The sequence below is a fragment of the Andrographis paniculata genome, unplaced genomic scaffold (genome assembly GCF_009805555.1).
Source record: "Andrographis paniculata isolate CXL003 unplaced genomic scaffold, ASM980555v1 Contig11END, whole genome shotgun sequence".
Lineage (NCBI taxonomy): Eukaryota > Viridiplantae > Streptophyta > Magnoliopsida > Lamiales > Acanthaceae > Andrographis > Andrographis paniculata.
The window spans coordinates 4,188,179-4,203,361 of NW_026137391.1; the positions used below are offsets into that span (position 1 = coordinate 4,188,179).

The following is a 15,183-nucleotide window of genomic DNA, read 5'->3' on the forward strand; positions in this document are numbered from 1 at the left end:
AACCGATATTTGGCTTTAGGGTTTTTTTTTGGGAAAAGAGATGAAAGATTCCGTAGGTAGAAGAAGAGAAAGAAAAGATGAATAAAGGAGTGAAAGAAAAACAAAAATAGGTGGGGAAGAAGGAGCACTACAAAAAAATATCATTTTTGTAACGATATTTTTCCGTCTTTAAATTCACTTTTTCCGTTACTAATGATATTAGAGACGGAATTAATGATGGAATTACGTTAGCTACGTGATCTTTAATAACGGAATTCCGTTACAAATATAATATTTTTTTGTAGTGGAGAAGCGGTTCAAATCGGTTCAGTTTTTTTTTTTTCTTAAAATATGGCAGTAACCACGACACCATTACGCAGCAGAGCAGGACTGGTAAAGAAGAAGAATGATGAGGACCGAGGATGGCTGCTGCGGACATTATGGATGTGTAATGTGTAAATGAAATGATTAGGACAATATTTTATAATAATAATAATAATATTATTATTATTATTTTTAATTATTTTTATATATTATTAATTTTCTTAAAAATAAAAATAATACTCCCTCTGTCCCATAACAAAGTATCCATTTTTTCATTTTAGTCCGTCCCATAACAAAATATCCATTTCCTTTTTTAGTAACCGTACTATCTACCTAACATTACAAATACCCTTACAACTTACAATATATTACACAAATGTCATTACCTTTATTTATATCACACATACTAACAAGGTTATTTTAGTCATTTCTACTTTATTCCTACTATATCCCAATATAATATTAATATTTCTAAAACTACGTGCAAAAACAAATGGATACTTCTTTTGGGACGGAGGGAGTATTAATATTAATATTAATAAAAAATTAATAATTATTAATGATATTGAAAAGAAATAATATTATAACATTATATAATATTTATATTTTCAATTTTATAATTTTTTTATTATATAATTCTATTTAATTTAAATTTTGTTATTATCTAATATATCAATATTTTTATAATTTAATTTTATTATTTTTTTAATTTAAATTTTCATTAAATTATTTATTAAATTTATTAATTTAATTAATTTTTATATTGTAACATTTTAATTAATTACTTATTTGGATATAATAAATAAATAACAAATATTTCTAAATAAAATTAAAATTGAAATTAATTATTTTTATATAAAATTCAAATTTAGAAAAATAGAAAATAAAAAATATTAAAAATAATATATATAAAATGGCGGCTCAAACCGTAATCGGCAATTTTTAAACTGAAATCGAAACCGAAACTATTAAATCGTAATCAAAATCGTCATTCGGAAGGTTAGATTTTGATTTGATATTTTGACGAACCATAACAGGCTATTTGAATCGTTTGGGCAAGTCTACTGTCAGCCCTTATGCCTTTCACACGGATCTTGTCATTTTGTCTGATGTTGTATATTCTTGCTTTATACTTAGAGTAAAATATGAACTACACTCCAACTTCAAACCGAACAAACTATTAGAACATAGTATTGAGATTTGTTGGATTTTAGTCCAAATTGGATCCACCCCATAAAACATAATTTTACACCCATTACGCAGCCAATAAACACCTACCCAGTCCACGGCCTGTGACCCGCGCCTTTGACCCGCGACCCGTGCCTCTGGGCCCGCGCCTTATGGGAGCTTGATCTTGATCAACCGTCAGATTTAGGGATTTAGTCTCATCCCTTCATTCCTAATTAACCTAGATATAAATGGGTGGGGAGGGGTGAAGCCGTGAGACACTCTCACTCATACTTTCCCTTTCTACATCTCACCCTCTCTCTGCCCTCTCTCATGCAACATTTTCCAACGACCTTTTCGGAGGTTCCTCAGCGATATTGTCTTCCTCTTTTATATGGAGTTACTTGGCATGGTTTGTTTCCTCTGTTTGTTGAGTAGAGCCGCAAGGGGTTTTTTCAACCCGGTAAGCATATGTTTTGTGCCGTGGTGCATTGTATTTGTGCTGTGAGATTCTTTTTTGTCGAGTTGTGGGTTCGTAGGGTTGGTTTTGTGTGTTCGTCTCATTTGGGTGTATATTGTATTGATTTTCTATTGAACAAGTGGTTTTGGGGGCTGAACCTAAAATCAAAACTAGTTCAAAGTTTTTACCATATTTTTGTTAATAAAATCTTGATTTCAATCCTAATATTTCATTACAAGTGGTATTAGAGCTTTTGGTGAAGATTTTCTTTACAAATTTATTTTTATTTTTGATTTCGTAAAGATTTTGGTTTAAATCTTTAAGATCTAAAAGGATCCGGTTGAATTGACCTATTTTTTAAGTGTTCGATTCTTCTCCTATTAGATCTTTGTTAAAATCGGGCCATTATGCTTCGTTTCTTTCTTGTATAGCCTTGGTTGAGTTTTTTCTTTTACGAAATCATCTTTACTCTTTGATTTTGTAAGGATGTGCTCAAAACCAAAGCGATCCGTGAGAAATCGAAAGGATCTGGTTGAATTGAACTTATTATATTGTGTTTAGTTCTTTTCCTTTGATTTCATGTCAAATCGGCATGTTGAGTTTTGATCCGTGCTAATATAGCCACGGTCGAATTGTTAATGTGTGGTTTGGGCTTAATCGCTACTATTTTGTGTAGATTGGTTAAGTTCGAGTCCATTTCGGTTAGAACGGTTCAAAGTCGTTTCGATTTGGTGAAATTCAATTTTGTCTATTGTTATTTAAAGAAAATAAACCGTAAATCTCTAGCTTCTCCTTATTTTGTAATAGATTTGTGTTCCGTTGGGTTTCAAATCAAAAAGATTTTTCAAAATCTTTTAAGTTTAGTTAAAATTGTTTTAGATCTTTAAAATCGTAACTATTTTTGGTTAAAAAATCTTTAAAACCAAAATTTTTTTCAAGGATCTTGTTAAATTTGTTATTGTGGCCTTTTATTGTCTCTGTTCTATCTGTTTTGTGCTTACATGCCCCTGAATGTGTGTTTCAATGACTAACTTTTGTTAGAGAGGAAACTGTCTTTGTTTTAGTGTTATTAGTTGGCTACCCCTATTCTTAAAAAAAAATAGGTTATTTGTATATTTTCTTGTACTTTTGTTGGGAATATATTGTTGTTGTGTTTCGAGGGTAAACTCTATAACCCTAACTACTATATTGTTCTTATTCTTTACTTGGTTTAATTCTCTTATTTAAAATTCTGCCCAAACAATTGTAAAGACTTTTGTGATACCAACGTTGCAAAATTCTGATCCTTACTGTTGTGAGTGATTCTCGAGTACCTTCGGTGGAATAGTCACAAGTGAATGTTGTAATAGATAGGCTTTACTTTGAGTTTTATATTTGCCTGTGATTGCAATATTTTGTGATATGTTTGTTGCTGTGTTTGATTGTTGTGTTTGTTTTATGTGATTTGCTGTCGATGTACTGTGATTTGGGTGCTTGTTTGGTTCCCAATTTGTTTTTTTTTTTAAAAAAAATGACTTTTTTGATAAACTTAATTTTTACAATAAACTACATTTCTTTAAAAAAACAATCTGTGTTCCTTCGAAATTGTTCTTTGAACTAATTGTTTTCGAAAATTGATAATCATAAAGCTGGGCAAATATTTTTTAATATCCAAACTTTTGATGGAAAAATTGATTTTGATATTTGGAAACAAAAAATGAAAAATATACTTGTTACTCAAAGATTAATTAAGGCCGTGGAGCCGGATCAAGTAACTACAGTCCCTCTCGAAAGGAGGGTTGAGTTGGATAAAATGACTTCGTCTTGTATAATTCTAAATTTCGCTGATCATGTAATTCGTAAGTTTGATAGGCAAGAATCTGTTGTGGCATTGTGGAATAAATTGGATGAACTATATACTCAAACTTCTTTACCTAGCAGGCTTTATCTGTTAGAAAAGTTATTTAGTTTTTTAACTTGATCAATCTAAAACTATCGATGAAAATCTTGATATTTTTTAAAAATTAATTCAAGATATTAAGCTTACCGGTGATAAGAATATAGATGATTATAGTGCTATAGTTCTTTTGAATTCTATTCCAAATGCATATTCTAATGTAAAATTTGCAATTAAATATGAATGTGATTTTGTGACTTTAGATGTGGTTATTAATGGTTTGAAAAGTAAAGAATTAGATTTAAATGTAAATAAATCTAATAAATCTGGTGAGGTTATGTTCATTAGGGGAGTGTCTCCTTTTAGATCTAATAGAAATAATAATTATGGAATTTCTGATAATAAAAAAATCAGAATAATAATCAAATAGATTTAAAACTCCTAATAAAAGAGGAAAGAGATGTTATAATTGTGTTGATCCTTTACACTTTTTAAGAAATTGTCCTAAGAAACATAATAATAATAATAATAATAATAATAATAACGGTAATAAAAATAATAGTAATGCAACAAGTGAGTTAGCCAATATGATTATTATTGATAATAATTTAGGGGATGTGTTTGTTGTTTGTTCATATTTAAATTTGAAATTTTTGAGTGCTAATGAATGGTTAGTTGATTCTGTTTGCACATATCATATGACACAATTGAAAAATATTTTTTTTCTGAATTTGAATAATTAACGCATTGTTATGTGACTATGGATGATAACGTATGTGTAAAGTTGAGGGAATTGATGTTATTAGTTTGAAATTTAAATTTGAAAATGTACTAAAATTGCATGATGTGAGATGTGTCTGAATTGTCTAATAATCTATTGTCATGTGTTAGATTATCTACTTTCGATTTAGAAGAAAAGTGGAGTTTAAATTGCATGAAAATAACAAAAAGTTCTTTAGTGATTTTTAGGGCAGAATTGAAAAATGACTTATATGTAACCTCTCTTATACCTGTAAATGTACATTCTGATATACATAAGTTTGAAATTGATAATTTTGAATTATGACATAAAAGGTTAGGTCATCTTAATTACTTGAAAATTCTGCATGAATCTGTCTATTTAGAAATTTCCTTACATTTTTTGTAGTTCAATGCATGTTCTCCTGAAAAATTAAATAAAATTCAATTTTTGTCAAAAATCCCTGACAATTATATATATTTTTTTAAAACAAAATTTTGGAATGTATACATAGAGATATATGTGATCCTTCTAATAAACCCACTCATGGTGGGAGTAGATATTTTTTTTACAGTAGTTGATGATTTTTCAAGAAAAAATATGGATATTCTTATTGAAAAATAAACTGGATTTGTTCAAAATTTTCAAGGATTGAAAATTTAAAATTGAAGCTAAAATTGACAGAAAAATTAAATGTATTAGAACTGGTGATAGTTTGTATTTTGTAACACATAGTTCAATAAATTTTGTGTGCAAAATTGTATGAAATTTGACTATGTCCCCATAACACCTCAATCTAGTGGGGTGGCTAAAAGACTAAACCGGATTTTTTTGGAGAGAGTTAGAATCCTTTTGACTTCATCCGGTTTATCTGGAAAATTTTGGGGTGAAGCCGCTGTAACAACTTATCTTTTAAATCGTACACCCTCTATCCTCTTAAGTGGTGAAATTCTTGAAAGTAAGTAGTTTGTATGCTTGGGTCTCTTGCTGTGATACATATTTGTACTGATGAATTTGGGATGAAAATTGAAATTGTGTTTTCTTAGATTATGGTGTTACGGGGTATAGATTGTGGTTAAGTTCTAAACCCAGTTTTAAACCTATTACTAGTAATAATGTGACATTTAATGAATATTGGGGAATCTGAATTGGTTGATTCTGAAACTGTTGAACTTAATACAGATTTTCGTAATATTAGAAATAAGATGGAGCATAATGTGATTGATATAGAAATTGGAGAAATTAAACCTGTAAAATTTGATTTTTTGTTTTGAATTTACTGATATTCAACATGTTGTCCGTGAATCCAAAATGTGCAATTTGTTGATATTGAAATTGTTGAGATTGATTATGTAATTAATTGTAGCGATGCTGAAAATGTGTATGTTCTATGAAACGAAAATTCAGAGGTTGAGAGTGTGAGAGATTCTTATTTTAATTGCAATAATATTAATTATGTTTCTAACGAAACTTGTGTTCAATCTGCTGAAATTGTGCAAATTCATATTAAAATTGATAATATCAAATTTAAAAGAGAAATTAATACTGTTTTTTATAGTGTTCAAAATGAGGTGGAGTTTGCTTTATATAATGAAACTGATATTTTTGTTGGTGATTTTCTAATCTTATCTATTGCTGGCCAGCCTGTTGTGAATAAAATTGAAAATAGAGTTTATGAAATTAAAAACATTGTTGGAATTGTTTCGAATAATAGTAATGAGATTGAAAATTACCCTTTGGTTAGAGATGATGTTAGGAATAGTCCTAAAGTGTTCTCTATATTTGGTAATTTTGATTCATCTTCTTTGCCATGTGATATGTTTGAGAGCTTTTATGTGGATGATCCTATGTCTGTTAGGAAAATAATAAATCCTGAAAATAAGTCTCAATGTTTGGTGTTATGGGGAGATAATAACTCATTAGTCAATAATAATTGTTTGAAATCAGTTACTAGAGTTTTCTATTGGCTTTTTTGTGTCATGTTATCATTGGTTGTGAATGATATGAAACTTGAGAAGCTTGTTACTGTTTTTGTTTGTATACTGTGTGCTAAATGTTTTGGTTGTATGACAGATTTACAATGTAATGTAGTTCTGACAATGTTTGGATTTGAATTTATTTTTGCTGTTGTAGATACAATATTATGGAAAATTAAAAAACTTGTATCTTGTTTGAAAAAAAAAATGTTTTGATACGTTTGATTATGTGTTCTACATATGTGTAGATGGTAGACTAATTAATGTATTGTTTGACTAACTTGGTTTATCTTTTTCTTTGTGCATGTAAGTAATCCAAAATTATAGGCAATGATGACCCCTACCACTCGGACAAAAATTAGGTGGAGGATTTGTTAGGTTTTAGTCTAAATTAGATCCACCCCATAAAATACAATTATACACCCATTAAACAGCCCATAAGCACCTAGCCAGCCCACGGCCCGCGACCTGCGCCTCTGACCCGCTCCTTATGGGAGGTTGATTTTGAACCGTCAGATTTAGGGATTTAATCTTATCCTTTCATTCCTAATTAACCTAGATATAAATGGGTGGGGAAGGGTGTAGCCGTGAGACACTTTCACTCATACTTTCCCTCTCTACATCTCACATTCTCTCTAGCCTCTCTCTGCCATCTATCGCGCAACATTTTCCGACAACATATTTCGGTGGTTCCTCGGTGACGTTGCCTTCCTCATTTCTGTGGAGTTACTTGGCATGCTTTGTTTCCTCTGTTTGTTGATTAGAACCGCAAGGGGTTTTTTCAACCCGGTAACATTTGTTTTGTCGTGTGATGCATTGTCTTTGTGCTGTGAGATTCTTTTTTATGGAGTTGTGGGTTCGTAGGGTCGGTTTTGTGTGTTTATCTCATTTTGGGTGTATATTGTGTTGATTTTCTGTCAAACAAGTGGCGGGTGCAGCCGAACTGGGTTAACATCTTGGTTGTGTTATTTATTATCATCTACATTACTTTTTGCATTTGTAGTCTGTTCTAACAGCAGACAACTAATTTGTCTTGTGGGTATTTAGTGGTTTATTGTTCATCTAAGTGTTGGGTGCTGCTGTGTGTGTAGAAATTGATCATTTGGGGACCTAAAAACTGGTATTAGAGCTACCTCTTCACGAATATTTCCAAAGAGTGATCCATGATCATGGCAGTGAGGGAAGGAACATCCGTGACAAGACCTCCATTGCTAGATGAAGACAACTTTCAATATTGGAAAAAGAAAACGATGTATTTCATTATGTCGATCAATGAAGAAACTTGGGATTCGGTTGTTCAAGGCTGGACTCCTCCTCAGAAGACTATTATGGTTAATCTAACATGAAAAGGAATGATAAGGTGGAAACCATTTTTGTGGAGAAGCCAAGGATTGAGTACACTTCGGAAGAAAGAGCTCGGTGCAATGCCAACTAAAAAACGATAAATGCTATCATCAGTGGAGTGGATCTCTCGCTATTTTAGATTGTGTTTACCTGCACTACTTCTAAGGAGGCGTGAGTACGTTAATTGAAACCTTTGAAGGTGACGAGAAGGTTAAGAAATCTAAACTTTAAATTGTTGAAAATGAGTTCGATCAATTGCTTATGAAGGAAGACAAATCTATTCTTAAATATACAAAATGATTCAAGACTTTGGTAATTCAGGCACATTTGTTGGATTTGAAATATGACGAGACAAAGCTAGTCTATAAGCTGATGCGAACGGTATCTGAGAAATTCGCTACGAAAATCACATCACTCGAGGAGTTGAATAAAATGGACACTATCTCATTGAATGGGTTGATTGGATTTTTGAAGACTTATGAGATGATTTGTTTTGCATCTAAAGCTCATTGAAAAGTGGCCTTTACATCAAAAAATGTTGCTGCTGAAGATAGTGATGAAGATCTGGCCCTAATTACAAAACGTATAGCTCAAATCATTCAAGATAAAAGGCCAGGCAGCTGAAGCAACAAGGATTTCATACTAGGAGTCAGAGCTCAGTTCGAACGAATGATAGACATCTTACCACAAACTCATAGAAAATTGGTGTTCCTACTAAATCTATTGTCCGGAAAGGTGATGCCTATAAAATGATGAAAGTGGTAAATAGACAAGTCATATCAGATGATGTTAGATGCTACGGGTGCAATAGATATGGTCATATTCCGTCTGAGTGTGCAACAACTAAGAGGAAATAAAAGCTTGACAAAGTACTTAATGTTGGAAAATCATATGGTGATCATAGTGGAATTGGGTTTATCTATGGATCTGGAACCTCTCAGACAACTACAACATTTGTTAAGCGTGGATTGCTCTCGGAATAAACTTGTAGCAAGGAGGGTTGTAAATTCACTGTTGTTTCGAAACTCTCTGGAAATTGAAGGAATGTCTGGTGGTCGGGCAAACAACTATTAAACTACAGGTACTGCAAATGGACCGGACATCAGGAGTTGGATTGTGAGCGAATCAGACAAGATTTATGGCTGGACAAAAAGTTATTTTGGGTCTCAAAGCATTTGAAGAACAAAACTATGGAGAGAATGGTGTGGAGACCTAAGGTGAATCAAAGAGCGTGCCTAGTTGCACTGTTCATGCAAAATTTTGGCAAGAATGACACATGGTATTTTGATAGCGGCTACTCTAAACATATGATGCACCAAAAGTAACTCTTGTCAAATTATCGGGAAACAGATTGTGAAAATGTTATGTTTGGGGATAGGGCATAATGAAAAATCTCTAGGCATGGAACTCTTAGATTTAATGGTATTCTTGAGCTTAGAAAGGTATACTACATTGAAGATCTCAACACCAACTTAATCAACATTAGTCAACTATGCGAATGTATGAAAGTTAAATTCTCAAAAACTGGCTATGAAGTTTGGAGTGGGGGTGAGCAAGTGATGAATGAAGCTCAATCGAAAAATAATTGTTATGTGCTAAATCAAACTCTGAAAATGGTTTTGCTATCTAAAAAAGAAGACTTTAGTTTATGGCATATGAGGCTTGGCCATACCAACTTCTAGAACGTAATTGACATCAGTAACTTGGGAGCAGTTTGTGATCTACCAAAGATGTCCAACTTGAAATACATCATATGTGGGGACTTCTCTAAGGGAAACCAAAGGAGAACTAAAGACAGTTTGTCTAATGAGCGTGCCAACAACAGATATTTGGAGCTATTACATACATATCTCATGGGGCCGACTGGAGTTGTAAAAATTGATGGAAAAAGATATATTATGGTAATTGTTGACGATTATTCCAGATTTTCTTGGGTGGGATTCTTGAAGGAGAAGAGTGAAGCCTTTGAGAATTTTCAGGTGCTGTGCGAGCAAGTTTTAAATGAGAATGGATCCAAGGTCATGAGGATCAGGAGTGATCACGTGCGAGAATTAAAAAATAAGTCCTTTAAGGATTTCTATAGTCAAAGAGTAATAATACATGAGTTTTCAGCTCCCAAGACCCCTCAGCAAAATGACATTGTTGAAAAGAAGAACAAGATGTTACAAGAGATGGCAAGATGTATGATGCATGCAAATGAGGTTCCCAAGAATTTGTGGCAGAGGCAATTAATATGGGCATGCCACATTGTCTATCGGATTTATATGAGAACTCACACGACGTTAACATCGTATGAGATTTGGAAAGAAAAAACACCAAACATGCAGTACTTTTGAACATTTGGGTGCAGATGTTATGTTCTAAATGATAGAGAAACAATTGAGAAATGTGATTCAAGAGCAGAAGAGGGGATCTTTCTGGGGTATTCGAATAACAATTGAGCTTATCGTGTCTTTAATCTCAGAAGTAGAAAGGTCATGGAATCTATTAATGTAAAGTTCTGCAATGAATTGGGTGAAGAAAGGAATCAAAACTCAGATGAGGAGAGATTGAAACTGAATGATAACTCTTGAAGTTTAGACGTAAAGAAAAACATTGACAGTGGACCAAAGTTGCACATTGTCCAGACATCAGACGAACTGGACTCTGAAACCAACAGCTCTATGTCAGAAATTGAAAGACCATCAATGAGTAGCATAAATCATTCTTTGAATCAGGTTATTGGTGATCCCCAACGTCTAATTTTGACAATGGAGAAGTCATTTAACTTTAGAGAACTTTCTGGATTAAACTGCTTCATGTCAAAGATGGAACCAAAGAACATCACAACAACCTTAAAGGATGAATTATGGGTGGCAGCCATGCAAGATGAATTGTTACAATTCGAAAGGAATAAAGTATGGAAACTGGTCTGACCACCAAAAGGTTCTAACATCATAGGAACAAAATGGATATTCAAAAATAAAACTGATGAAAAGGGGAACATTATTCAAAACAAAGCTAGACTGGTTGCTCAAGGATACTCACAAGTGATAGGATTTGATTATGATGAAACTTTCGCACTAGTTGCAAGATTGGAGGCTGTATGAATGCTGCTCTCAATAGCCTGCTCCATGAAGTTCAAAATCTTTGACATTGATGTTAAGACAAAATTTTTAAATGGTTGGTTGAAAGAAGATGTCTATGTTGCTCAACCTAAGGGATTTGAAGACATTGTGTTTGCCTCAACTACAGACTTCCTTATGGATAAGATTGTGAAAATCATGACCGATGAGTTTGAGATGTCTATGATGGAAGAGCTGAAATACTTTTTGGGACTGCAAGTTCGACAGTGTGGTGATGAGATTTTTCTCAATCAAAGCAATTATGTTCAAAGTATGGTGAAGAAATTTGATATGAAAAATTCAAAGAGCATTCGAACCTCGATGGGAGTCTAAGATAAGTTGTCAAAAACATGAGTTGGGAGCATCCGTGGATTAACAAAAATATCGCAGCATGATTGGTTGTCTACTCTATCTGACTGCAAGCAGGCCTGACATTAGCTTCAGTGTTGGAGTGTATGCTCGTTACCAAGCAAATCTCAAAGAATGTCACTTCAAAGCTATAAAAAGAATTCGGAGGTATGTAAAGGGAACTTCTGAAATTGGTCTTTGGTACTCAAGAAAATCGTCATTGGAGTCAAGAGGATATACAGATGCAGACTAGACCGGGTGTTGTGATGATCGAAAAAGCACGTCAGGTGGGTGTTTCTATCTCGGTGATAACTTGGTAAGCTGGTTTTCAAAGAAACAAAATTGCATTGCACTCTCTACCGCCGAGGCCGAATATGTTGCCACCATAGCAGGGTGTTCACAACCATGATAGATACAACAAATGTTGAGCGATAATGGGATTCAGTGTAAGGAGTTCACACTCAGATGTGATAATTCAAGCGCCATAATATCTCGAAGAACCCGGTGCGGCATAGCCGGACTAAACATATTGATATCCGGTATCACTTTCTTCATAATCATGTTGAGAATGAGATATGTAGTCTTCAATATGACTTTAACTCCACTTTTAAATATAAAATAATACTTTATCCTTTATAATTAACCTTTATTTCATCTCCCAAAGACTCTTGGAAAACCTTAGCCATCACCCCTTCCCTCCAACTCAAATTAAGGTGATTTTGGAGTAAGTTTCATACCTTCTTTCTTCTTTATTCTTGAAATCCGATTTCATAACATATTTGCATTATTTTAAGTTATTTTGTTTATTTAAACAATGGACTTACTATTTATAAAATCATATTCATATTCGTTATGATTTTATTTTCATTTGAACATATTATGAGTTATTTGAAAGACAAATGAATTTTATATGATTTTCTAAAGTTATACACTCATTTTTTTTATACGGAAAATATAGAGTGCTCGATGGATTTTCTGTAAATTTTGGATGCTAGTTTTATACTTTTTTTTATGTTAAATATATATATTTGTGTTACCTTTAATTAGAGATCAAGTTTGTTCCATTTGGATATAAAATGAATTTTATATAAATTTTTAAAGTTACACACCCTGTTTCTTGACGAAAGATCTGTTAAGTATGTTTAACTTCTATTATGCTCTTTCTGGAACTTCATTTTTTGTTTTTTTTAATTGGAAATATAGATATATGTGTTATCCTTCATTAAAGACCACGTTTGTCCATTTTGGGGGTAAAATGGATTTTTAGTGATTTTTATAATACAACTGCTCTATTTTTTCGAAGTGAACGGACTATTTGAGTTAATATGATATTTTGGATGTAATTCAAATTAATAATTGAAATTTTATTCTTTGAAATATAATTTAGAAAAGTTAACTTTGATTTGGAACTAGTTTCATAATGTTTGAGCCAATGATGAATTTATGGTGAATTTTATAGGATCCGCTAAATTTGAGTATGTTGATTTATCGAAGTTGATGGTTAGGTGAAGTCTGACCGAATCAAGTCCCATGAGTCAGTGGTAGTTGAGTTGGTTAGCTTCCCTTAAGTAAGGTAGGGTTAAATTATGCATATTTAAAATGATTGACCATCTAACTATGTGCCTTAGTTAAATAGGCCATTATAATTATATCTCATTATGTGACATGTGGTGAACTTGCTATTAAGAATTGATAATTTTTGTAAGCTGTGGATTTGGCTAGACTTAGCCATTGATTGACAAGTTGATTATTAATTTGTATATTCTGTGGATTTGGCTAGACTTAGTCATTGATTGACAAGTTGATTATTAATTTGTGTATTATGTGGATTTGGCTAGACTTAGCCGTTGATTGACAAGTCGATTATTGATTTGTGTATGCCGTGGATTTGACTAGACTTAGCCATTGATTGGCAAGTCGATTATTAATTTGTGTATGCCGTGGATTTGGTTAAACTTAGCCGTTGATTGGAAAGTCGATTCATAATTTCTTAATTCGTGAATTTGGTTAGAAATTAGCCGTTGATTGGCAAGTCGACTGATGTGTTATGAGCCGTGGATTTTGGCTAGTTTTAGTTATTGTATGAATATCATTTATTTTTGCTAAATTATTTTGTGCATTGCAGATTTAATTCCTTACTCAGTTTTACCTGATGTTTACTACCCTCTTCCATGCATAGTTGATTTTCGGACCTTCATCCACTTGATGCATCATAGGGATGGGATTTTATCGAGCATGCATGACTTTTTATTGGATAATGTCTGAACTTATGATTTTACACTCTCTATTTTTTAGATCCCTACTTTTATGATACATTAAGACTTTTTAATACATGTAAAGACTTCTTACGATTACATGTTTTTGAAATGCTTAAAGGTGTTGAAAAATATATTCTAAAGTTTTCGCAAAGAAAAATTTTTACACTCACTATAATGATGTTTTAGCCTTAGCATCGGGGCATGCCAGATTTTTATCTTTTTCATGTGATGTTGTTCTGGTGTTGGCGCGTGATACTTTGAGATTTTTTTTAGTTGGGGTGTTACATCTGTCCTATTTCTGGATGTGGTTGATGTGGTAGATGAGAATTTCTTTAGTGTTGAGGCCATAGAGTATTTGGACGATATATATGCACACCATGAATTTATACCCAAGGTGCGATTTGATGATTTTGAATATAAGGAACTTGGATTTGAGACTTATCTAAAGGAAAACAAGTTAAAATTCTGGGCAAAATCTCTTAGGGAATTTTGTCCTTCCCTAGTTCTTGAGCTACTCCAACCTCTCCTCAAAAAATTGACGATCCCACTTTACCTTTGTTTCATAAAGTATTCATCAGAGGAAATTTGCTTGACCCATCACCTGATATAAACTCGAAGTATCTTCGTGTGCCTGCTCATTCCCCCACTCATAGTCCTGGTCATTATCTTCAATTCCTTCAAGCTACAGTTGCCCGCTTCATATCTGGAGACAAAGGATCGAAGTTTGGACGTCCCAGATTTAGCCCTACTCTTCTTACGGTAAAGTTTCATTGTCTCTACCGTCTCTATGCATTTGATATATTTCCAACAAAGAATGCTTTTGCTGTGAGTTCCTCAATGGGGATGTTGATTTGCTGCATTGATAATCATGCACCACTTGTGGATTATGGTCGGGTGGTTCTGGAGAGAATGCTGAAATTCACTGGAGACAAAATTTCCGAGTCGGGCCATCATCGGTATCCTGCCCTAACCATAGGCTTGCTGGGATCATTAGGAATAAAGCCTCGTGATGGTGAGGCGATTCATGTTCTGAAATCTCATGGTCCTTTTACTAGTATTTGTTATTGGTTGTTCTCTAGTTTGAATTTTGGTTGATGTCTGCAGGTTGTCTAGACGACAAATAGACTTCAATTGAAGACTGGGCCTTTGTTATTTCAGCTCAAATATTATGGAGGCCTATTTAGCACGTGTCTCAGAAATCGCTTGAATATGGTGATTGTGGTCCAGGTGGATGTGTCTCACAGATGATGAATTTCCATAGAAAAAGAATCTAATTTACTATAACAGATTGGTTGGTAAAATGAGCTTGGCTGAGTGGTATTGTTGTTGGTGTGTTTTTTGGGTGTGAGATTGAGTGATTATCAAATATTGGAACTGTTGGGAGATAGCTATTTGCATTCATGTTGGGTAGGGGTTGAGAAATTGGTGTAAATTTCTTGATGAGTCCTGCTTGAATGGTGTTTATGTATCTCGAAGTTTTGATGATTTCGATAATGGATTATGCCTAGGTTGAAATCCCCCAGATGTAGGCTTGTGCAGCCAAATTGGGTTAACATCTTAGTTGTATAATTTATTATCATCTCCATTACTGTTTGCATTCGTATTTTA

At 33.1% G+C, this 15,183-nt stretch overlaps 1 long non-coding RNA gene across 1 annotated transcript; it reads left to right on the top strand.

Moving 5' to 3' along the window:
* Positions 1-1,762: 1,762 nt before the first annotated feature.
* Positions 1,763-15,183, top strand: LOC127247663 (uncharacterized). Its single transcript, XR_007837904.1, has 3 exons — positions 1,763-1,933; positions 14,144-14,587; positions 14,680-15,183. It is a non-coding gene; the product is annotated as an uncharacterized LOC127247663 (long non-coding RNA).